This window comes from Mytilus edulis, chromosome 12 (genome assembly GCF_963676685.1).
Source record: "Mytilus edulis chromosome 12, xbMytEdul2.2, whole genome shotgun sequence".
In the NCBI taxonomy this organism is placed as follows: domain Eukaryota; kingdom Metazoa; phylum Mollusca; class Bivalvia; order Mytilida; family Mytilidae; genus Mytilus; species Mytilus edulis.
The window spans coordinates 60,962,563-60,988,699 of record NC_092355.1 but is presented as its reverse complement, the minus strand read 5'-3'; the positions used below and the strand labels follow the sequence as shown (position 1 = coordinate 60,988,699).

General features: G+C 32.7%; 1 long non-coding RNA gene across 3 annotated transcripts in view; it reads left to right on the top strand.

The window, feature by feature from the left end:
* LOC139498915 (uncharacterized) overlaps positions 1-25,756 on the top strand; it is a 437,948-nt gene extending 412,192 nt beyond the window's left edge. Inside the window, exons 1-5 of one of the 3 annotated variants that reach the window (XR_011658042.1) lie at positions 20,069-20,357; positions 21,582-21,693; positions 22,448-22,512; positions 24,576-24,598; positions 25,671-25,756. This is a non-coding gene — a long non-coding RNA (uncharacterized lncRNA). Of the gene's footprint in view, positions 1-20,068; positions 20,358-20,462; positions 21,260-21,581; positions 21,694-22,447; positions 22,513-24,575; positions 24,599-25,670 lie in introns of those variants that run through there. The other 2 variants (XR_011658041.1, XR_011658043.1) reach the window with 2 other exon arrangements.
* The last annotated feature ends 381 nt before the right edge of the window (positions 25,757-26,137 follow it).

Below are 26,137 nucleotides of genomic sequence, written 5' to 3'. Positions count from 1 at the left end.
GTCAAACAGGAAACAGCCGATAAAGTCAAGGTAGTTTTTGATGAAGTTGAAGTCCAATCAACTTGAAACTTAGTACACATGTTTGTTTCCTAAGATATGATCTTTCTAATTTAAATACCAAATTAGATTTTTGACCCAAATTACACGTCCAACTGAACATAGAAAATGATAGTGCGAGTGGGGCATTCGTGTTCTATGGACACATTCTTGTTTTTCTTTTAATTTCAATGACTCCTGTTTTTATGTGTTATACATAATACTTGCATAGATATACTAGAAACATCGTTCGTTTACGATTTACTATCAATAACTAGTTTACTGCACACAGCACTCAGACTCACTGATAATAACCTGTAATCGCCATTAAAACCTAACTGAATATTATTGCTATACATTACTGAATATTATTGCTATACATTACTGAATATTATTGCTATACATTACTGAATATTATTGCTATACATTACTGAATAGTATTGCTATACCTTATATAAACATCCACTGTCCTACATTCTGTCAACACCTATATTTTGGCATTGGACAATTAGATGTGTACTGATTGATGTTTTAGCCTTGGCTTTTAATGACGTCTTATTGCATGGATGTTGGATGTGAACTGATTATTTAAACCTTAGATACATGATTTTTTTTCTCCGACTGCATGTTTTAAAATGACGTCTTATTGGATGTTGGATGTTTACTGATTGATGTTTTAGCCTTAGTTACATGATTCTTTTTATTAGTTGTTGGCTTTCATTAACCTCGAGAACTCTGAATTCTGCACTTATAGTTTCTTTAGGTGTTTTTTTTTGTGCTCTGTATTTATCTTATAAGTTAATAACTTAATAGCTTTTCAACTGATTTTAAAATTTGTTCTAATATCATTGAATATGTTTCAACACTATCTCAGATACTGGTGGGATACAAAAACATGTGTAATACTGCCACATTCTGTACTGTGACTGTCACAAGTCAGGACTCGAGCCTCTTACTAAGTGGTTGTCGGGTGTTACTATTTATATATATATATATATATTTTCCCTCCGGTTTATATGACCCGTTCATCCTATATTAACTCTTAAAATTCAAGAGTCTATCTAAAAATGAGGGAACTTTTTATATGGCCTTCCAAATACCGTTTCGATCCCTAACATCACTGAAGAGACATTTATTGTCGAAATCCGGATCTGGTGTACTAAAAAAATATTGACACCGTATGTTTGTGGCATAACATCGTGACCACAAGTTAAATTTTTTTTCTGTTTAGTATTAAATTTATATTAAGATTCATTTTGTTACATCTTGTGATCAGTTTTATTTGGCAATCGTCAATGGCAGTCAGCAGGGTTAAAGAACATCAGTAGTCAAATTCGTTTTGTTTAAATATACTTTTTCGCTTTTTTGGTCTTTTGGAAAATGTTGTTTGTGCTGTATTTAGACCCTTCTACAACAAAATTTGTTTTACATGCACACGTATAAAAATTACGGTTTTTATCCAACGCAATCATAGGTTTGAACGTAGTTTTCAATTTAGACTCGTCTAAAGTCACAACTCGTCTAAACATCAACCCAACAAAGTTAGATCTGTAAATTTGCTTTCGCAAATTTTTGGTTCTTCCCTCGCCGGGATTCGAACCCATGCTACTGTGATATCGTGACACCAAATCGCCTGCACTGCAGCCGTCCCGCTAGACCACACGACCACCTGGGCTCTCAAAAAAAGAGCTTTCGCTGGCCGAATATATATATATATATATATATATACTAGAACACACCCGTGAAATCGCGGGCATTCAGAGCATGGTCGAAAGTATGTAAAGTTGGGTTTTTTTTGCCGAAATTACGGGCTTTGGACTTTGAGAAATTGTTGAAAATCACAGTTATACGGACTTTTTTTCTAAACGCCTTTAGATATTGGGCTGATTTTTGGTAGGTGAGTTAACTATGACGAGTAAAAGAACAAGTGCAAGTTTCGTTCTGCTTCACTCATTTTTGCCGAAATTACGGGCTTTGGACTTTGAGAAATTGTTGAAAATCACAGATATACAGACTCTTTTTCTAAACGCCTTCAGATATTGGGCTGATTTTTGGTATGTGAGTTAACCATGATGAGTTATAGGTCAAGCTTATGTTTCTTTCCGCTCCGCTTATTTTGCTGAAATTACGGGCTTTGGATTTTGGTGAATTATTGAAAATCACAGTTATACAGATTTGTTCTCTATTCCCCTCCAGATTTTGAGCTGATTTTTGATATGTTAGACTACCATCATGTTTGTGTCCACATGTGTTTATATTGAAATTGCAGATTTTTCAACTTTTTGGGAAGGGGCCATTCGTGTCGCTTTGACACATCTAGTTTTTTTCTATTAATTTCAATATGAACATACATTTAGTATAATATGAACAATTTATTGGTCTAAATTAAGTGTGTTTCCTTTTTACTATCAATCTCAGTTTGCTAATCAATCCACGGCGGTCATTGATATATTATATAGACCCTCTCCACTCAATATACTTAGTGACCCGATGAATTTTTGTAAAAGATTTTATGACAGGAGAATTTCAGAAAAAGGTGTCAAAAGTATTTTGGGACAGGACAATTGTTTTTCTAGCCCGTTTCCTCCCTTTTTTCCAAAATTCCCATCTGTTTGTTTTCTATTAATTTCAATAATGATAGCGGTTGCATGTTTGTATATTACGAACATTCATTAGACATTACTATGATCTACTATAAATAAAGTGTAAAATTGCGTTTAAATACTATCATTTCTCAGTTTACTAATCGATCGACAGCGGTCATTGATATACGATTATATAGACCCTCTCTATTTAATAAACTCTGTGACCGCCGTGGATAGTAAACCTGAAAATGATAGCAGATAGCAATATGCCAAATACGTTATTCACAATGGTATATATGTAATTTTATGTTCATAGTATACAGAAAAACGCATACCGGAAGTCTAGTCTGACTTAAAATTTTGTTCAATGACGAAAACAATAACCGAACGCCTTTTTTTCCGTTTTTCTCCTAAAATAACCCAATCTGGAAAATCATAAGAATGGGTGACAAATGCGACTATGCATGGTACCAATAGGACACAGAAGCGTGATGATTAATTTATTGCGGAAGGAAGAGAAGCGACACACAAAATGAGGTCTTCTCGTTTAATAGTATAGATAGCGGTTGTTTGTATATTATGAACATTCATTAGACATTACGAAAAACATAAAGATTTTTATCTGATGACGTCACAATTACGTCATATTATGTACTGTTTTCACAAAAACGAAAAAAAAAAATACAGAATTTATGCAGTTTTCTATCTTTATTTCCGTCGAGGAAACCTCCCGCGCAGCCAAGAAACAACAAAATAATTTAACAGAAGCTTTATTATTACTATTGACATGATCTCACCAAATATAATTAAAGTTGTTTCTTGGGTGCGCACATACTTTTTCAATCTAAAATATACATAAAATTTGATGAAAAAACAAGGTAAATCACGAAATTTGACATAATACGCAAATTAAGTCATGATTTGTTGCCATGGTAACTTGTTCGATGTCAAATTTGTTTTGTTTTCTTAGTACCTTATACCTGAGTCAAGTTTTCAGTTATTTTAAAATTTGATGAAAACTTTTAAATTTGCAGTAATTTTTGGGCCAAATAAGGGCCTTATTGCCACTACTTCTTTACGAAACCAGACAGGGGAAATAAAAAAAACGTTACTCTGTATAAAGTAATGTCATCCTTGTTCTGCCAAATTCTATGCATATCGGTCAACTTTGAAGCAATTTATCTAAAAAAAATATAAGGATGGTGACATGTGTCGCTATACATGCAATAAAATCCTGGAAATTGTTAGTTTTTTTATTCTTTCTCCATATATAAGAGATCGTAATGAATTAGTGAAAAGGTTCGGAATATTTTTTTCGTTACTATGCACAATTTTCTGCGACTGTCATACAAGTGAGAGGTTTAGCTAACCATAAAACCAGGTCAAATCCACCATTTTCTGCATAAGAAAATGCCTAGCTGAACCAATTCGGAATAGAACAGTAACTGTTGTTATCCATTTGTTTGATTTTACAGTTAGATTAAGGACTTTCCGTTTTAAGATTTCGTCGGAGTTGTTTTTGGTTGTTGTTATTTTTTGTTGTTTTACTGGAGTATCACTACTTTTGTAGTGTAGCACGATACGCAACTGATTGGTACTATAAGCAACTGTGTGCATGTGCAGGAATATTTTACAGTGAATATGATCGGTGCGCAAACCAGTATTATTTCGCCTAAGATTAATTGTTCAAGATACTGGTGTAAAGGATATCAACACAGCCTGGCGTACCCACCACCAATTTACAACGCAACGGCAGTTGGTCTTATCCAAAATGAGCTAATGCTGCGATCCCAGCTGGGTGCTCAATTAAAACATATAACTTGAATGTTTTTAAAATAACTTAATGTCAATTCACTTTTCGGCCTAGCCAAGATCAGATGTGCATTTCATATTGGGTCTATGTTATAGGCTTGTAAAGACAAGAAGATAAACTTTACATAAGTAATACATCTTTGAACTGAAGAAGAGAATGTAGGGTTTCACAATGAATATCAAATATCATGTATAGGTGTTACCGTTTTGAAAAAAACCCACTAAAATACACGCTGAAAATGGGCAAAATTACACGTTATGTTGTTTCATTTAAAATTTAAAATTTACCTGTTTTTATCAATTGATAGTTAATAAGTGAACTTAATTTGAACTACATTATTGGTTCACTGTTATAGACAATTTATTCTTCTTTCTTTTACTGGTTGTAACTTGTTGCAACAAAAAATCTTCAGTGGTTACAAAGTTATAATAAAAAGTTGAATACTATGCGCTTGTTATGAAATTTTGTACTTTTGTTTTTAGCTTGCTCAGTGTAGTGATAAAAGAGAAAAATAAATCAAATTTATGCTATTATGTGTTTTTATGCAGTTAAGCTGCCTTATGCGAACACCCTAGATTTGTGTTCTACCCAATAAATGCTGAAATATGTGCCATTGTTATTATCTAGCTGGATGTTATGTTATTTATAACTAATTGGACAGTTTTTTCATACTTTTAATTCTTGATTACAAAAAATATGACCAGAAAAACCTTAAATGATCGTCGATTTATCCAAAAGTTTTGAAGTTGCACATAGGAAGTAGGGCACATTAGGAATCTTTATGTAGTTTATTATCCCCTGAGATTTTGGCTAAGCTGTCAAAGAACAAATGTATGAAATGTTTAATCGCCGAAAATCTCTAAAGACAAGTAGTTTAGATTTCCCAAATGGCAAAAGTCGTAGGAATATTGTTTGTCGTCAATACGTAGTCAACTACGTCAGTAGTCTTAAAATAAATTCCACTGTCCATGCTGTTGGCGGCAATTTTAAATTATCAGACGAAATTTTTGTATCTTTTCAATTTGGAGGCAGGGGTTCAAATTAGCGGTTGTCCGAGGTCTGCGACCTTCCACTTTTGCAGTCGAACTTTCGACTTGGTTACTAGCTACGCTCGACATGCCCGACTTGAGAGGCCTGAAATAAAAAAATAACTTTGCAAACCTTTTTACCAAAGTGTCCTAATAAACTATCTCAAAACTTGTTTTTAGCATTATTATTCATGACAGCGATGTTCATTTTGTTCAACCGCTAGCTTTATACAGAAAATCGCCGACAAATAATGTGTAAATTGACTAAATTCGGGTAAAATCGTAACTGACAAAAACAACATTGAAAACAAAATGGCTGACATGAGAAGAACATTACAATATCGGATCCGATTCCGGAAGCGGATATGGGTAACTCCGGGTTTTGGCGATCAACTTTGAAAAAAAAATCAGACAGATGACAAAATACATCTTTGCATGGTAAATAAATATAAACACTAGAATTGGAATAACGCATGTGCAAACTAATTTTATTGGATAATAAAGTATGGTTTCTTTACAAAGCTAAAGAAGCACGTCATATTAGAATCAGTAATAAATATTGGTAAAGCAAGTTAGATGCGTTTAAAGTGTAAACATTTTACTGAAACTTCAATGGGTATTTTTTTTCTCAATTTTGATGGGTCAGTTAAAATAGCTGGAAGTTTCTTATTTTACACATTTGTGCAACTAGATTATATGATACCTGAATGTAAGCAAATCATATGATATGTATGTGGAGTCCTGTGGGGCACTCTAACCCCTCCTGTTTGATAACTTTGAAACGGATGAGATCCCCACTTCTCAACCATATACATTCATGTATGGGACTATATAACTAATCAAATGAAATATAGGTGAAGTCCCTAGGGTCACCCACCACCTCCTGCTTTAGAACTTGGAAACAGTCGAGATCCCCACCCCTCAACAATATCTATTCATGTATGGGACAATATAACCAATCAAATGAAATACAGGGGGAGTCCCTGGGGTCACTCCACTCCTCCTGTTTGGGAACTTTGAAACAGTCGAGATTCCCACGCCTAAACCATATATATTCATGTATGGGACAATATAATAAATCAAATGAAATATAGGGGGAGTCCCTAGGGTCACTGCACCCTCCTGTTTGAGAACTTGGAAACAGTCGAGATCCTCACCCCTTAACCATATATACTCATGTATGGGACTAAATAACAAATCAAATAAATTATAGGGGGAGTCCCTGCGGTCACCCCATCCCTCCTGTTGTTTGAGAACTTGGAAACAGTCGAGATCCCCACCTTTAAATTAAACCATATATTTTCATGTATGGGACAAAAGAACTAATCAAATGAAATATAGGGAGAGTCCTAAGGGTCACCCTACCCAATCCTGTTTGATAACTTGGAAACAGATGAGATCCCCACCCCTCAACCATATATATTCATGTATTGGACAATATAACAAATAATGAAGCATAGGGGAAGTCACTGGGGTCCCCCACCCCCTCCTGTTTGAAAACTTGATAATGGTCGAGATCCTCACCCCTAAACCATATATATTCATGTATGGGACAATATAAAAATCAAATGAAAAATAGGGGTAGTCTCTAGGGTCACCCCACACCCTCTTGTGTGTGTTTTGAGAACTTTTTGTAAAAGATTGAGATACCAACTCCTAAACCATATTCACTCCTGTTTGCCATTTCAAAAAGATTGAATGACATACATGTACAAGGTCAATCTCATAGGCGTCACATATGCATATCACTTTGCTAGACCTAACACCTGTCATTTTATTCCAAACTTAGACATCATGGACTTGGGGTGAAGGTGGGAGTCATTTACATTTACTATGGACAGGTCAGTCAGACCTCACCATTGATCCCTGTAGTAGTAAACATTTGTCTGATTTGTGTCTTATAACTTTTGTACTGTAGAACACAAACTCAGTTTTCTTTCCAGGGAAGCAAGTCCATTCATACTTTTACAAGCTCGTACTAAAGTCAACTTGAACTACTAACAGTCAACTAATACGAACAATTACGATCAAATAGAAGAACTGCAATCATTGCGAATTTGTACCACTGCTGACTCAAGACTCATGACCACGAAAAAAAATATACTTGATATATACGTTGCTATTGAAAACCTTGATAAATTATGAATTATTTGCCTTAATGATTAATTCATTAAAAGAACATAAATGTACAATTATATATGAATGTTTAATGTTTGTTCTTTTAAATCTTTAAACAAAAATTGAAGCAACATTGCCACAGTTTTCATAATTATGTTTGCCTTGGTTTTTGGTTAACTGCCTACAGTGCTTACAGCGCTTTGATTTTTTTCTCTTCTAGTATATACATTATCAAAAACTACCTCATTTATCAAAATTGCAGTACCCTAGCTGATGATATATGCCATCAAAGTTGGATATACAAATAAAGTGAAAAAATGCCTTGTCCGTAGACATACATTCCCTAGTAAACTGGAAGCATAAATACATTTATGTTGCATTGCTAAGTTCCTGTTCTTTGTAGATATGAAAACACCACTAGCATTTTTTTCTACCATCTATTAATAGAGGAAAAAATTCAAAAATATGTCAGAATGTCTTGTCCGTAGACACATGTCTTGTCCGTAGACATGTCTTTTTATCAATATTGCTTGGCTTTATGGGTCTTAATTAGTCCTATGTGTTGTTTAAACTTAGAAATATCTTAATTAAAAAAATAAATGGTAATTTAAGTGTTCTCAATTTTTGTAAAATTACTTTACAGGAGTGGATTTTAAAAAGTGTCAGATTATCAGTCATAAAAAGCATACCTTATTTTACTTTAGATTAAATAAATCAAATGAAAAAAAAGTATTTCTCTCTCTCTAACTTTATCTTTTGCATTTCAGTATTAACAGCAGGTGAGGAAGTGTCTACGGACAAGACACTTGTACACAACAAGTATTAAACTCAATTATTTGTCTGCTATGGAACTTAAATCTTATTTATAGGTGATGAAAGTTATCTATTCAAATTAAAACTCAGTATTTTCAACATGAGTATAGTCACAAATAATTCTAACAGATTTTTTTTTAACTGAAATTGTCTTGTCCGTAGACATTACCACAATATATTTGTATCCAATTTCCTTGATTTCAGCCTTATTTGATAGGTAAAATGTATGTTATTTTTTTAAGAGAACACATTCAACTATGTCAAAATTGAGTTTTAATAATAGTTTGATTGTTTTAAGCAGTCAGATATATGGATTTCAGTTAAAAGAATGTGTCTTCAGTTTAGCTTAATCAATAAATTATTGAGATATGTAAAGAATTATGGGTACATTTTTATATTTTCCAAAATTTAAAAAAACACAGCTTAAAATTTAATTAGTAACTTTTAATCTTAACTTTAACAATCATCTTTGAAAGCATTTAATTGAATAACAATAAAATGTCTTGTCCGTAGACATTATCAAAATGTATTTGTTTCCATTTTCCTCGAAGTTAAGCATCATTTGATAGATAAACCTGATAAAATGTATGTTTTTTTTCTCAAGAGAACACTTTCAGCTATATCAAAATTAGGTTTTAATAATGCATTTCATTAAATATGAATACAATGTCTTGTCCGTAGACAAAACATATAAATTGTATTGCTAAGTTTGATTGTTTATTGTAAGAATATGCATCAAGTTATTTTAATGTTCTAGCATAAAGCATAAAGCATAAAAGATTTATTTAAAGTCGGTTATACATATAACAATACAATAACCGACTTTAAATAAATCTTTTATGCTTTATGCTTTATGCTAGTAGGCCTACTCGGACAAAAAATAGTGCATTTGATGTCATTGTTTACTCAAACTACCCAACAAATTTGCAGAATTGAAACTTTTGGTGAAAGAGAAATATATTAAGACCATTTTGAGCCCAAATTTACTTGTCTATGAGTTGACATTAAAATTTGAGGATTAATGCGCTCCATAGTATACTAATTTAAGATTTCAAGAAAACCAGGGGTTATTTTTAGTGGCACATCAGTTCGGAAGGTCTCTTCTTTCTTATATGGCTTTAAAGGTATGTTGAAAATTGGCATGAAAAAAAGGTGATACCTGTACGATTCAGGACATACCTGGTTTGTAAGAAGTTAAACTTAAGATAAAAAATTTAGAAAGCTATGAAAATTGCAAAATTTGGTTGAACAGACAGGGACTTTTAATTGGTGGTCTGACACCTTTTTTCTCGTTTTTCTCCCAAAATAACCCAATCTAAATAATCATATGAATGGATGACAAATGCGACTTTGCACTGGACCTATAAGACACAGAGGCATGATGATTAACTTATTGTGGAAAGAAAAGAAGCGACACACAAAATGAGGTCTTCTCGTTTAATAGTATAGATGCACTATATATACAGGTGGCATATACTAAAATCTAAAATCACTTCCTGCACCACCAAATTATTAAATTAAACCAATACTATATAGTATGCACATCTTTGTTGGTATATCACTTAAGGGGGCTCCTGGGTATAAATCAGTTTTTTTTTCAAATACATGTATAGGATTTCGCTATATTTTTTTTATAAACGAACTTTAACATATACTTAAAAGAAAAATGAAATAAAAAAAATGGGGTCACCGTTCATTTATTTAAGCTCACAATCTGCCTCCGGAAGGAGCATACATTTTTGTTTATGTCCTTTTTTTCGGTTGAACTAATAGGAGAAATAGAGGTACTATCGAAATAAAAAAGTAACCTAATAAATAAAAGTAAAGTAAATAAAGTAAATACAGAAATCGCTTAAATTTTACAATTATTTAGTTTATGTACAGCTTATTTGAAAACAATAAAAAAAAATATATGTTACCAATGAGTTAAAAAAGATATTACAAATTTAATGCCAAAAAATGGCATTTTTGCACGAAAGGGAGATAATTTGGAGCTTTTTCAATGATATAAACATTTAAAAAGTCACCTTTAGGCCAAACCGAATCGATTTTTTTGGGTTGATTTTTTTACCATATCATAAAGTAATAACTAATAGTGCAATAAATAAAATGTGTAATGAAAAAATAAAGGTTCAATTTTTTGCTGAAATTTTTGTACCCACGAGCCACCTTAAGTCTCCTTACACTGCACCAGTAGCCTTATATCTCTTACTTCACTAAAAACACTGACAAGAAGTTAAGTTAGGGAGAAAATCAGTAGCTTACCCAACAGTTACTTTATCACTTAATTGGGACACATATTTTATTACCTGAGTATAATTTCCTTATACTTAATAGAAAAATGATTTTCCTTAACTTAATAGAACAACTTAGCCATTTATATCAACCCTTAAGTTTCCTTCCTGAAATATAAGTATTGCAAAAAATATAAGAACACTAGGCTTACACTTAACATTAAATTGTCATATTAAACCTGAAGGTTTTGATTAATAGTAACTTAATAACAGGGCCGTAACTAGCCTCTTAATAATGAGGCAAAAAAATATTAGGCGAAAAATTTTTGGCGAGGGCTCTCGGGGCCGCTCAAGGGCCCCTGAAGCTCTGAGACAAATAACGCAAAATCGTACATTCTGAGCGTTTCCCGGACTTTTTCTTACATAGAAACGCAAATGATTTTTAGCTACTTTTTTGACAATATTCTAGTCTCAAAGCAAAAACATAGATTCATTGTTATTTAAGACTTTAAGGTTTTATGTAGGATAAGGCAAAAATCGTAATTCTCATAATCATTAATACCGGATCAGTCTGTCTGTTCTTCTCTTGTATTTTGCTGACTTGTGATTTTTTTATGAAAAAAAGACTTAAATATAGTGACAGTGCATTTCAAATTGAATGGGGACATGTAGTTGGAACCCCGCCCCCATTTTTTTGTCCGGGTTTAGGAACCCCCTTTTTTAAATGGCTGGATCCGCCCCTGAGTGCAGTGTTATACTTTAAGCACTAGTACTGCTCAAGTCGACACTAGGGGCCATATTGACCCGGTTTTATGGTATTTATGTTTCTTTCATTATTGAAGACCCTCCAGCAAATATCAAGATGAAGGACAGGCATAAAAACTTTGACAATTCATCATTTGTATTTTTTTTTATATACATTGACATTGTGTTCGATTAGCTCCCGTGCACGTGTACTTCATATTCCTTTTTTCTGTTAAAGGGTCTGAACACGACTTAATACAAATTTAACACTTGAATGTAAAAGGTCATATGGCAATACATTGATGTTTTTTTTTCAACAAATGATTTGATACCGGGAAATTGGTGGTCTACTTAAATATAAACCATGTCAGCTATTTAAATGTATCCACCGGCGCTTGGGTATATGATACAGATATTTTTTTGTATTTTTTTTTGTGTTGATTAAGATATTCAATTTTTTATATTTATAATATATATCTATCACTTCATATCTCACCTAGTTTCTAGTGATTTTAACGACTCAGAGAAAATACCAAATTTTACAATCCATACTAAGAAAATTGGGTATTTTCTCTGAGTCGTTTAAATCCCACGAAACAAAGTGAGACATGCACAGAAGTGATAGATATGTATCATAAATATGGAAAATTGAATATCTTAATCAACAAAAATAAATCAAAAAAAAAATTACTGTATCATATACCAAGCGCCTGTGGTTTTATATACAAAAAAGGCAGTTTTGTATTCTTTGATATTAAGTTCAATTCTCCATGCAGAAACGACCATTTCTTTCTGTGTCCAGTGTGAGTAGTATCGTATATTCTTTAAATAATTTCTCGCATAATGCAGCATAATACACAGTGCTAACATGTCACGTTTACAAATGAAAATCAACACTCAGACTAGTCATTAAATAGGACAGTACATGAACAAAAGACAAACCCGGGACACAGAAGTACAAACAATAGACCATCAACTCTGGAAACCAAAAGTAAAATAGAAACATGTATTAAGAAAAACATGCAGGGGCGACATCAGAGAGTGACGAGAACTGATTCAGAACTTGGTTCTTGCAAGACACTTTCCGTGAAAACAATTTGATATTAAGACAATCTTTTGATTTAGTTTCTTTTTCTTTTTTTTTTTAAATTTAAAACATTTGCCTCAATGTAGTTACGGCCCTGAATAAACTACTTTATTTTATTTTAAACTATTATGAATATCGTGAGAATTTCCGGAAACAAGTCCGAACCGAGCTGTATATTATGCGCTCTAGTTTCGCGCCCCCTGTCACAAATATGTTTCCTGTTACAAGATACGAAAGAAAGGACAAAAATAGACAGTTTGGTCAAATATACTCAAAGATTATAACCAAGATATTGCGACAACTCTAAGAAGTAGGTTTAAATAAGACGTGTATTTTGAAAATGGCCCCAGCAAGGATTTGTATACTAAGTTACTAACTAAGTCTAAATCTTACTCCCAGGGGTTGTCCCACACAAGTGTGGATAGGCTCCTTCTAGGTTTTAAATAGTGCAGCCTAGTCCAAATAATTATGACGTCTGGCAAGGCTATTTTATTTCTTTTCTGGGAGAAAGGCGTCCAAGAAAAAAAAATTAAAATAGCCTTGCCAGACATCATAATTATTTGGACTAAGAGCAGCCATGTTGAATAAGGGGTAGATTTTCATAAGATAAATGTAAATAGAGAAAAAAATTATTAGGAAAATACGGAAAACATCATTTATTAAAATTGAACAGTTGATGTATAGGATTTTCTGTAATTCCATCTCAAGCTGTCAGACTTGGGCATCTGGCTGTCATCTGGATATAACAGTGGCAGATCCAGAACTTTTCATAAGCGGGGGGCCTACCGACTGACCTATTGGGGGGTGGGCGGCCCGTTCCCCCCGACCCTGGATCCGCCTATGTATACATGTATTAAAGTTCAATGCATTTTGTGTTTCAGACAGATGAAATCTTATTTGGATTTTGATGGGCATTTCAATTAAAAGTTTTTAGAAGTTTTATGAATCATACTTTTTTTTACAGCTTAACATAGGCCCCTATGGGAATTGCATACAAATGACTTCTTTTAGAGAACCACTGAATGGAATGAACCAAACATAGCATGAATGTTCCTTATTAGGTGCTGACCATTACCAAGTTTTGTTACTTTGTTGGCTATCCAGCATCCCAGATGGCCGCCAACCAGGGACTTTAATAGTTTAACATACATATACATGTAGCACCCTATGGGAAATACATACAAATTTCTTCTTTTAGAGAACCACTGAATGGAATGAAACCAAACATATATATAGCATGAATGTTCCTTTTGAGGCCTAAATTAAAATATTGTTTGTTTGCCCTTTTCCGACCCTATGTTTTGAAACAGGGTAGGTAGGTGGGTAAAATATTTTATTTTTTCCCCAAAAAAAATAACTTGGCTCGGAATATTATTTTTCATGGGTAGGCAGGTAGGTTTAATATTTTATTTTATATATACAAAATCAGCATAATGTCATTTTTTAGATATAGAAATATCATTTTTGTCTGTTTTGTTTTTGCAAATAAATTTTCTGGGACTATTAGTTTTGAAGAGAAAAAATATCACGTAGAATGTGAAGCACATATATTCATATGCACTACTATTTTGTTTTCAAATATCAAAATATGTTCATCAGGTCCCTATCTATCTGCCTTGAAAGTGCTAGATTCATCAGACAACTCATTGTTGGGTTGCTGCCCCTTAAGCGGTAATTAATCTTTAAGAAAATTTTGAAGTTTTCGGTTATTATCTTGAATATTATAATAGATTGAGATAAACTGTAAATGGCAAAATTGTTTCAGCAGTAAGATCTACAAAATAATTCAACATGATCAAAACAAATGCAAAATGGCCGATTGACCTCATTAGGAGTTATTGCCCTTTGAAGTCAAATTTTATTTTACAATTTTTCGTAAATTTTTGTAACATTTTACCAAAGACAAATTTAAATAAACATGGCCACAAATAAGCATTAGGGTATTTTGTTGTTAAAATGTGTCAAATGACCCTGCCTGCCAACCAAAATGGCTAAAAATAGAACACAGGGGAAACATGCAGTTTTTGACTCTTTTCTCTGAATAAACTCTTCATAGATACCAGGACTAAATTTTATATATACGCCAGACGCGCATTTCGTCTACAAAAGACTCATCAGTGACGCTTGAATCCAAAAAAAGTTATACATAACAGGGATCTCCATGGATGAAAATTGAACGATGGAGGAACTTTCACCATCATAAACCGTATCTACGCCGTACAGTAGCGCGATCGAAAGTATTTCATCCCTCCACATAAGGATAGGTGAACATGCTAATTCATTGCTTATTTAAATTATATGTATTTGAATTTTCATTATGAATTCTATATAGAAGTATACATATTTTCAATAATTGCCGTTTGTAACCCTTCAAAGGCCAAGCCCTCGTGCCCCCTCCCTTTCCCTTAGTCGAGAATGACCAATAGCTATCACGAAGGTCCCCATGTAGTTTTCTTGCTATTTTTGGTAATTGTTATGGGGGTTAAAAATCATGTGGAGCTTATTTTTCACGGACACAGTCAAATTCAGAAGCCATGAACCCATTACCGGTATGGCTGGTTTGCAGCCACGACAAAACGAGTCGTACGGGTTATGTAAAAGGTTAAAAAGATTTGTAAAGCAACCGTTGTCAAATGAAAAGGTTTTTAATGACTTTATCTAGCAAATCGATGCTATGCAACATGCATCTTTTGAGTCTGAATAGAAACCGGAAACGCGGATGTATCAATTTGTTTGTAAACTACGAAATGAATTCGGAATTACGATACGATATTTCTTTACAGGAAATATTAAAAGTTTTTACTTTTTAACTTTTAAAGTAATTCTATATTATCGTTACAATACAGAAGTACTCGAGTTATTTGCGATGAAATAATAATTATTTTTTACGTCTTATTTTGTACTTCTTAAAAAGGGGGGTGCTGATTGCGTAAGTCAAAATAAAAGCACGTGGTCGACTTGTTAAACTTTGTAATTGGATTATTAATTTATTTATTTAATCTGAATTATCATAAGCATATGCGAAAACTTAGTTAAATAATTCGACAAATGAATCCTCTATCTTAATCCGGATATCCCTCAGGCGTTTGAACTGTATTGGATTATACTATAAAAAAGCCTGAGGGTCATGCAATTACATGCATTTAATTATAATTGCTACAAAAATGGCATCAGGCTATGAAAACGATCACAGTTTTGAACGATGGCGGAAGACAATTGAACGATGGCGCGAGTCATTTGACGATGGCGCAAGACATTTGAACGATGGCGGGGCGCCATCGTTAAACAGGCCATGGAGATCCCTGCATAAAAAAGGGCCAAATAAAGTACAAAGTTGAAGAACATTGAGATCCAAAATTCCTAAAAGTGTTGCCAAATACAGCTAAGGTAATCTATGCCTGAGGTAGAAAAACCTTTGTATTTCAAAAAATAACTAGAGTAAAAGTACAACGGCATTATTTCATGCATCAATTGTAAATAAGAATATCATGTGAGCAACACAGGCTCCAAATGGAGCCTCTAGTTTTATAGAAATCATTATAAATCATGTAGATAGAATCAAGTTATCAAAATGCAAAGATGTTTAGCACAATAACTCAATAAGATGTACAATTGAGTCAACATTCAGCAGAATTAGAACTAGAAATCAGTCTCATCTCCAAAACTGTCAACATACTAATATACTATAGAAGTTATTTCCCCATACTGATGATTTTTAACCATATATTTTCTGACTATCTGGCATGTCTGGTGGTGGCAACAGAAACTATTTTTATAAAGTGTTATACTTCAGAGCGTAGAAGACCTGGATGCTTCATACCTAGTACAAAAAAAATGAAATGTATACAGATTCCTTATGTCCATGTATGTTAAAAGTGTCTGTCTATCATAGGTTCCTAAGTGTCCCGTAAACGAAAAAGAAACACTGCCTTTAACTTGTCCCAAACTCATCTGGGTCTAACTAGCACTATTTGTAATCATGGTAATCGTGTGTTTATGACTGAAAGATAATAAACACATGGTTGGATTATATGACTTGTGTTGATGAAATATAATAATAAACATGATAAATCAGATATATATATAGTAAAAGTGATGCATTTTTTATACGCCCGTTTACTGGACAGATTATGGTATTTATTCATTAAAAAAGGGGTAATTTCAAGTTTTTGGACAATTTCCTTAAAGTGCTTAGAGCAATTTTCATTAAACTTTGATGACTGATTTAATTTTATTGATAAAGAAAACCTCCCTTTAGTTTTTTTTTTATAAATTTCAAATATAACATTGAGAAGATTGCATGAACTTTATTGAATAATCCACGTGCGTATCATGCGCTCATGGTACAGCTGTTTATTAAGATTACATTTATAGTTCTCAGGGTTTTAATCGGGTTTATGTGGAGATATCGGGATATTATTGTACCCAAGAAATTCAAAGCCATAAACAATTTATTTACGTTAAAAAGAGGCGAAAGCATTGACTAAAATTAACTGATTGGTAGTATGTTATTTCCAACAAAAAACTTTAGGAAACATTTTCTTTCACTTCCTGTACTTGTTACTCGAGAGCTTAGATCAAAGCATTCTGCTTTTGGCATGACAACATATCTCCCATTTCAGACAACCTGGCTAACAACAGGTGATATGATGAATTTGTCATAAAACTCTTCCACTGAGCTATGTATGGTACTACATGTACTATGGAAGGTTATACTTTTCTTTTTTCATTAATGCCAAGTAAATACAATTTCAGGAAATTTTAGCGATGCTATATAACATGTATAATCATGATAATTAAGTTACATGTATTTTATATTTTCAGTTTGAAGATCTGCTATTGATATTTATTTGATTCATGGTTCATATAATTAATTACATGTACTATACATGCTATACATGATATAGGTGAGTGAACTTATATTTATATATTGGACATTTATTGATTTATTTTATCAATTAAAACTCAGAAATATATTGTAAATTTTAAATGTTAAAATTCTTAAAAAGGAGATAATAATTCTAAGTAGCATTACACCAGTGTTTGTATTAAAGGGGAGATAATCCAGAGCTGGTGCATTCATTTTAAGTAGCATTACACCAGTGTTTGTATTAAAAGGGAGATAATCCAGAGCTGGCGCATTCATTCTAAGTAGCATTACACCAGTGTTTGTTTTATTTAAGGGGAGATTATCTAGAGCTGGCGCATTAATTCTAAGTAGCATTACACCAGTCTTTGTATTAAAGGGGAGATAATCCAGAGCTGACGCATTCATTCTAAGTAGCATTACACCAGTGTTTGTTTTATTTAAGGGGAGATAATCCAGAGCTGGCGCATTAATTCTAAGTAGCATTACACCAGTGTTTTTATACGACCTCAAAAATTGAAAATTGTTTGGTCTTATATTGGTATCACGTTGGCGTCAGTGTCGTCGTCGTCATCGTCCGAATACTTTTGGTTTTCGCACTATAACTTTAGTTTAAGTAAATAGAAATCTATGAGGTTTATGACCACAAAAGGAAGGTTTGGATTGATTTTGGAAGTTTTGGTCCCTACAGTTTAGGAATTAGGGGCCAAAAAAGGGCCCAAATAAGCATTTTCTTAGTTTTCGCACTATAACTTTAGTTTAAGTAAATAGAAATCTATGAAATTTTGAGACAAGGTTTATGACCACTAAAGGAAGGTTGGGGTTGATTTAAGCAGTTTTGGTTCTAACTGTTTAGGAATTAGGGGCCAAAAAAGGGCCCAAATAAGCATTATTCTTGGTTTTCGCACAATAACTTTAGTATAAGTAAATAGAAATCGATGGAATTTAAACACAAGGTTTATGAACACAAAAGGAAGGTTGGGATTGATTTTAGGAGTTGAGATCCCAACAGTTTAGGAATTAGGGGCCAAAAAGGGGCCCAAATAAGCATTTTTCATGTTTTTTGCACCATAACTTTAGTATAAGTAAATAGAAATCTATGAAATTTAAACACAAGGTTTATGACCATAAAAGGAAGGTTTGGATTAATTTTGGGAGTTTTGGTCCCTACGGTTTAGGAATAAGGGGCCCAAAGGTCCAAAATTAAACTTTGGTTAATTTCATCAAAAATTGAATAATTAGGGTTCTTTGATATGCCAAAACTAACTGTGTATGTAGATTCTTAATTTTTGGTCCCGTTTTCAAATAAGTCTACATTAAAGTCCAAAGGATCCAAAATTAAACTAAGTTTGATTTTAACCAAAATTGAATTCTTGGGCTTCTTTGATATGCTGAATCTAAACATGTACTGCACAGTATTCAGCAATAGCAAGAAATCTTCAATTGCATAGTATTGTGCAATAGCAAGAAATTTTCAATTGCACAGTATTGCGCAATAGTAAGAAATATTTAATTGCACAATATTGTGCAATAGCAAGAAATTTTCAATTGGAGTTATCTTTCTATGTCCAGAATAGTAGTTGAATCAACTTAAATCATTGTTTTATACAATATACAATGTATATTCACTTTTACTACCAACTGATAAATTAAAACAATCATTACCATTCAGTGATAACAAGCACTTTTTTTACATTTTAATATTTTATGATGTATTTAAATGAGTAGTTATTGCTGCAAACTCCATTAGTAATTTGAATTGAGATCATTTTTGGAATAAGGGAAAGGGGGATGTGAAAAAAAATAGGGGCGGGGGGTTCAATTTTTCTCATTTAACATTTTTTTGAGAGGATTAGTATGCAACAGCATAGTTGCTCAAAGGCAAAAAACAAATTTTAAGTGTATTAGACCACATTCATACTGTCAGAAACCTATACTGTGTCAACTATTTAATCACAATAACAAATTTAGAGCTGAATCCAGCTTGAATGTTGTGTCCATACTTGCCCCAACCGTTCAGGGTTCAACCTCTGTGGTCGTATACAGCTGCGTCCTGCAGAGCATCTGGTTAATGTTGTTGGAACAAGATTAGCAAAACTTGTATTCAGCAGCTGTTATATAAGGGAGATCTAGACAAAAAATAAAATGACATAATTCCAAAATTAATTGCATTTGGGAGTTGATTGAAGCTTAATAAATCATTGCAAGCAATACAAATAGAGATTTAAACTAAAAAATCAACTGTTCTGTATGATTGTAAGATGGGAGGTTTATGTCAATGAGACAGCAAACAATCAACAAAAGAGGTCAACATTTTATTTAAAAATAGATTAGTGTCTGTAACGTGTTGTTTTTATTTCATTTATATTTTCAGTTTGAACGTCATCTATAATGTCTATTATCGATATTTATTTCATAATTGTCCAGTCCTTGGAATCATTGAATGTAGAATTTCAACTCTGACAGGCGGCAATAATTAACAGATATATATCATATATATATATTCACATTCAAAATATCATAACACCTGTCTTTTTATAGTAAACAAGACACTAAAAACAAAGAATGCATCTTGTAAAAGTAAAGGTCTATACCAATGAGACAGCAACCAATCAATGAAAGAGGTCAAAATGGAATCAAACAATAGACATGATGGACAAGCATCTTTATAACATGTTAATTATTATTTCAACCTAAAATAGAAACATTCTCATTTTATACATCTATCATCAGTATTCATTCACATGCTGTCAATTTGATTCCAGTCACGTCAAGTTGATCCTTGTCCACTGGATTTGATCCTTGTCCAGTCAAGTTGATCCCTGTTCAGTCAAGTTGATCCTTGTCTAGTCAAGTTGATCCCTATCCAGTCAAGTTGATCCTTGTCCAGTGGATTTGATCCTTGTCCAGTGGATTTGATCCCTGTCCAGTCAAGTTGATCCTTGTCCAGTGGATTTGATCCCTGTCCAGTCAAGTTGATCCTTGTCCAATCCGGTGAACTTGATCACTGTCCAGTCAGACTGTTGTTATAGGTAAGTTGTCTTCATATGTTAACTATATAGGATCATAATAAATTACTACAGAAATTTAATTCTAATGTAAAATAGTCAAACTCTATAAGGGGAGATAATCAAGAAATAGTTTGAACATTCAAAATACCCAAAACCAATACATTATAGTAAACAAGATGCACAAATCAAATTGTATTGCAACGTTTAATGATTTATTTAATCAACAGTCTTCAGGCTTAACCACAAGTCCTATGACCATGATGACCCAGGCTTGTAAAATTGCTTGCAGGCTTGTACATTTCTTCTCTACAAGCCGACAGAAGACAACTAAAAGTTTTAAAAAATTGAGCTTAGGGCTTGTGGACTCAAAACTTTATCGTGGAGACTGTATCGATTGAAACTCGGAAATATATTGAAATTTTAAATGTGAAAATTCTTAAAGGGGAGATAATCCAGAACTATAGGATTCATTCTAAAAAAGCATTAAACAAGTGTTTTTATTAATTCTTTTTGAAAAAGATTAACATTTTGCATTCTGCAGCTTTTGTACAAGGGGAGACAAAAATAAAATGACATAATTCTGAAATTAATTGCATTTGGGAGTTGAAACTAATTAAACATTGCAAGCATTACAAATAGAGTGTTAACTAAGAAATTAAAATGTGTTTTATGATTGTAAGATGGGAGGTATATGTCAATGAGACAGCAACCAATCAACAAAAGAGGTCAACATGGTTTTTAAAAATAGACAAGTGTCTCTATAACGTGTTTTTATTTCATTTATATTTTCAGTTTCAACATCTATAATGTCTATTATTGATTTTTATTTGATCATTGTCCAGTCCTCGTAATTATTGTCCAGTTCTTGGGATCATTGACTGTCCAGTCAATTTAATGCTTGTCCAGTTGAGTTGTTATTATAGGTAAATGCACATTGTATGTAAACTATATACAATCATTTATTATTGAAATTTATTTCAAAAGAGTGAATGTTAATTTTAACTCTGACAGGGGGAGATAATTGACCGATATATTTTACTTTTAAAATATCACAAGACCTGTGTTTTTATACCGTAAACAAGACATTAAAACAAAGAATGCATCCTGTATGAGTGAAGGTTTAGAGGCCTATATCGATGAGACAGCAACCAATCAATAAAAGAGGTCTAACAATACACAAACATCTTTATTACATGCAATTATTATTTCAACCTGAAATAGAAACATTTATATTCTCATTTTAAGCATCTGTCATCTGTATTTATTTTATCCTTGTCCGGTCAAGTTGATCCCTGTCCTGTCGATGTGATCCCTGTCCAGTCAAGTTGATCCCTGTCTTGTCAAGATGATGTTATAGGTAAGTGTTCAGTCGAATATTCAAGCTCTTAAAGTGGAGATAATCAATAAATAGTGTTAACATTCAAAATACTAAAAACCAATACTTCATAGTAAACAAGACAAAAATCAGAGAACATGATATCATTGCAAAATTATTTTCCTTCAAAAATAGACTGGTTGAACTTAAGTATGAACTTGGGGTAAAGGAAAACAAAAAATGTGAGGTACACAAACATGTATCTGCTGGAGCTTAAACAACTATAAATGTAATATAGAAAGCAGAACACAGCCACACTGTTAAACGTTTACTTCATCTAAATGGAGTGCTAAGGCTACATCCCACACTGACATCAAGCCTATATGAAACAGGTAAAACAAATCATAACTCCCACAATATTTTCAACAGTATATGTCAATGAGAACACAACCCAAAAAAGTAAGAACGGAAATATGTAGATGTCAATATATAGGTAACGAAAAAAAATTATCTTCAAATGACAAGGTCTACATTTTCATGAAGCTGGCCATAAGGCCTAGGTAAGGATTTATTCATGTTAATGAAATAATTAAAAAATATACCTTTACTGTTCATAGTTACTTTGTTGAAACAGGAAATAACACACAAACATTGATATGTTTATAAGATAAAGAAACATTCATATATATATCACAACAGTTACTGAAGAAGTACCGATAAAGTATTATTAAGTGATACATATATTTTACATATATCAGACTTAAACAAGTAAATATGATTTATCAATATTTTTCAGAGATGCTTTAGATGAAGGCACTTTCTTACTGATAAATATAGCTGACCTCAGTTTTAATTAAATTAGTATGTATTGTATCACATATGTTTTAGTTCACCTGACATTCTCATCACTTAGCGTCAGTTGTCTCTCGTTGACTCGAGTAAAAAACAGAAAATGCAGGCAGAGAAAGACTGGGAATATAAAAATTTACAATTACACTTCCCCAGGGACAAGAGCTCACAAATAATATTTCCACACACATGATATATTTATAAATTATTTGCTAGTGTCTTTTGGGTTTTGAATGTTTCTGCCTTTTTGAAAAATCTTATTTTTGAAAACTCTGTAAAATTGTAAAAATCTGTCTCATGTTTGGGAGGCTGATGGGTCAATCCATTGTCCAGTAAACCCATAATTATAATTCAAATATGGATGGTTTTGTTTTCCATGATAAAAAAGAATATAATTTTGTATAGACTTAAAATATTCTGAATACTTGTAAGATAAAAAGGTATAGGTAATTAAGGTATTCACTCCTCATTGTTGAAAGCTGTGCAATAACTTGTCCTTTTGTCAAAGTACCATACACTCTTTAAGGCCAATTAAAATTATTTGCTAGATTTTCATCCCCGCCCGCCCCGATTTTTTTTATTAAACAAAAATACGATTTCCGGATTTTGTTCATGTCCGTTACCGGGAACCATCGATAATTTCGTTTCATTCAAAACTTCCTGTTTCAAAATTTGTTTTTGTATTTCTTCGAGTAATCTAACGAAAATGATTAAGTCGACACATTCTGCTCCTCTATGAGGATAATATCATTTACCGAGAGTAGAGATTGATAACGAGAAGGGCATGAAATATTCCAGTTACGAGTAAAACGCCTTGTCATTGAACGCAAACTGCGGTAGTCACAAGTGAATCGAAAACCGTGTTTTCTTCTTTATTTATTATTTACACAATGACTTTGTGTCAGGAAATGGACTGTGAATGATACCCAGAGCGCAAGAATCGTAGAACAAATTGGTACAAAACACATGACATGATTAAAGAAATTGACACAAGCACGAACTTGTTTGATTTATGACCTTATATTGAGAAAAAAGTCGACAAACACGCCGCTGATTTTAATTATAACAAGCCCTTATATTTACCCATGGCTGTTGTTTTTGTTGACAAACAGCAAACACCCACTGTAACTGTCCTAATACCCTCAATTTAGTCATTAAACAACTACCACTTTTTGAAGGTCATGTTTTGCATCATATTAATTACTTTCAACACTGAGTTTACATTTTATTCTGTACTCATAATACTTGTGTTGCATACAATTGTATCAATACATTTTATTGGTTTTATGGGGACTACAAATCATTGCTTAGAAATCAAAATAAATTTGGTGTAGGTATAGTCCAACTAAAGAGAGCATTTCTCTTCTTTTTGATGTATACTATAAATAGGTTTCTAAAGCGGCATAACAGTGGTTGTCAATCAGGGATTTTTATTTTAAAGTTTAAAAAAAAGTGTAGGATTCCTTATACAGCCTGTATAAACATTAGACAAGCTGGTTTTGCACTAGCATATACCCCGCGGTATGAAGAACTCGTGACAAGGGTTTCATATGAAATAAAATTTAAAAAATAAAATCCTCCCACCCGCCCCATTTTTTTCAAAAATTTGGATGAAAATCTACTAATTAATTTTAGTTGGCCTAATAGTCTGACTTTTGAAAGACTGATGAGCTACAGCTCAGGATGTGTGAATAATCTGTCCAACCCAAATAGTATTGCCGTATATAGATATATGAAGATGTGGTATAAGTGCCAATGAGACAACTCTCCATCCAAGTCACAATTTATAAGGAAACCATTATAGGTCATAGTATGGTCTTCAACACGGAGCCTTGGCTCACACTGCTCAGCAAGCTATAAAGGGCCCTAAAAATTACTAGTGTAAAACCATTCAAACAGGAAAACTAACGGTCTAATAAAAAAAAAAACAAGAAACGAGAAACACTTATGAATCACATCAATAAACGACAACTACTGAACATCAAATTTGTGACTTAGGAAGGGTGCAAACAATTGCAGCGGGTTTAAACGCAATAATCACTCAACAGATTTATACATTTATTTTTCTATTTAAGGAAATATGGAAGATTGGAATGAGGTAAGATATTTCTTCTTTATAGTCAAACAGTCAAGTGATTTTTGTCGAGCCTCCAACATTTATGTTGCGAAAGCGAGACAATGTGATCCTAGATTCCCTCGACGGCGTCAACATTAAGGTTCATTCTGTTGTTAAATTTTTTTTTTAGACATCAATTTTTTTTTGTCAAACCTTCATGGAATTTTAAGAAACTTGGACAGAAGCTTTTTTATGAAGAAAATACTGTAACCATTATAACTCCTGCAATAAAGCATTATATTTTTTAACTGCTCGCTCAACATGGGAAAGAAGTGACGAAGACCCCTAAGCGCATGAATGATGTTCACTGAAACAAAAAGTTTTTGACAGAAATGCAACAAACTCAAAAGAGGTCTATTCATTTTAATTACCTAAGCTTACCTATTGTTTGTCATAAAACTTGGAAGTAATGATTAACACCTGTAAAAACACATAAGTGTCAAATATGTCCCGTCAAAAGGCTACTTGATCATTAAATAGTCACTATTTATTAATTTCTTTTTCTTGATTGAAAATATGTTTTTAGGCTAAAATATTAAAAACAACTTTTATTTTTTTATCAGAGAAAACTTAGAGACATTCAAAGTAAATCTGTCAAACAAGTTATATCATCAAACATACAAATATTACACTGCTCCTTTCCAAGTTGTTATAGATTACATGTTTATATTGAAAATATTGAAACACAATTTTCACTCAGATTAGCTTTATTATGTGAGAATGAAATGTTTAAAAAAAAATCTTTTTCTTCTTCAAAACTTAGGAACAGTATACAATGTAATCATAAGCAGGGTTTCCTCTGGGTCTATTTTCTTTTTCACCACCCCTTTTGCCAAAACAATATATATTTTTCACCGCTTTCAATTTACACCCCTCCCCCTACCCCAACTAATGTTTGTCACATTATTGTATTCAATAGAGAACATTGTCTCCCTTGTATTAACCAATAAAAATTGGTCATTCTAAAATATAGTTATTGTCTGGCATTAGCGTGAAAAACATTTAAGTTACTCTTTACATTCTGTTAAATGTAAACTATATTTCTTACTTACAGAAACTCCTTGAAGCTGCTAAAAAAGGAAGAGTAGAAGAATTGAAGCTTTGCCTGGCGAACGGAGCTAACATTGATTATCAACAGGTAAACTTGTAACATTGATTATCAAGTAGGTAAACTTGTAACATTGATTATCAAGAGGTAAACTTGAGACATTGACTATCAATTAGGTAAACTTGTAACATTGACTATCAAATAGGTAAACTTGTAACATTGACTATCAAATAGGTAAACTTGTAACATTGACTATCAAATAGGTAAACTTGTAACATTGACTATCAATTAGGTAAACTTGTAACATTGACTATCAAATAGGTAAACTTATCATGACACAACAATGGTGTTCAACACAAAACATGGTACATTATGACTTAACACTGATTTTCAACACAGAACATGAGACACATCATGACACAACACTGGTGTAAAACACAGAACATGTAACACATCATGACACTTCAGTTATG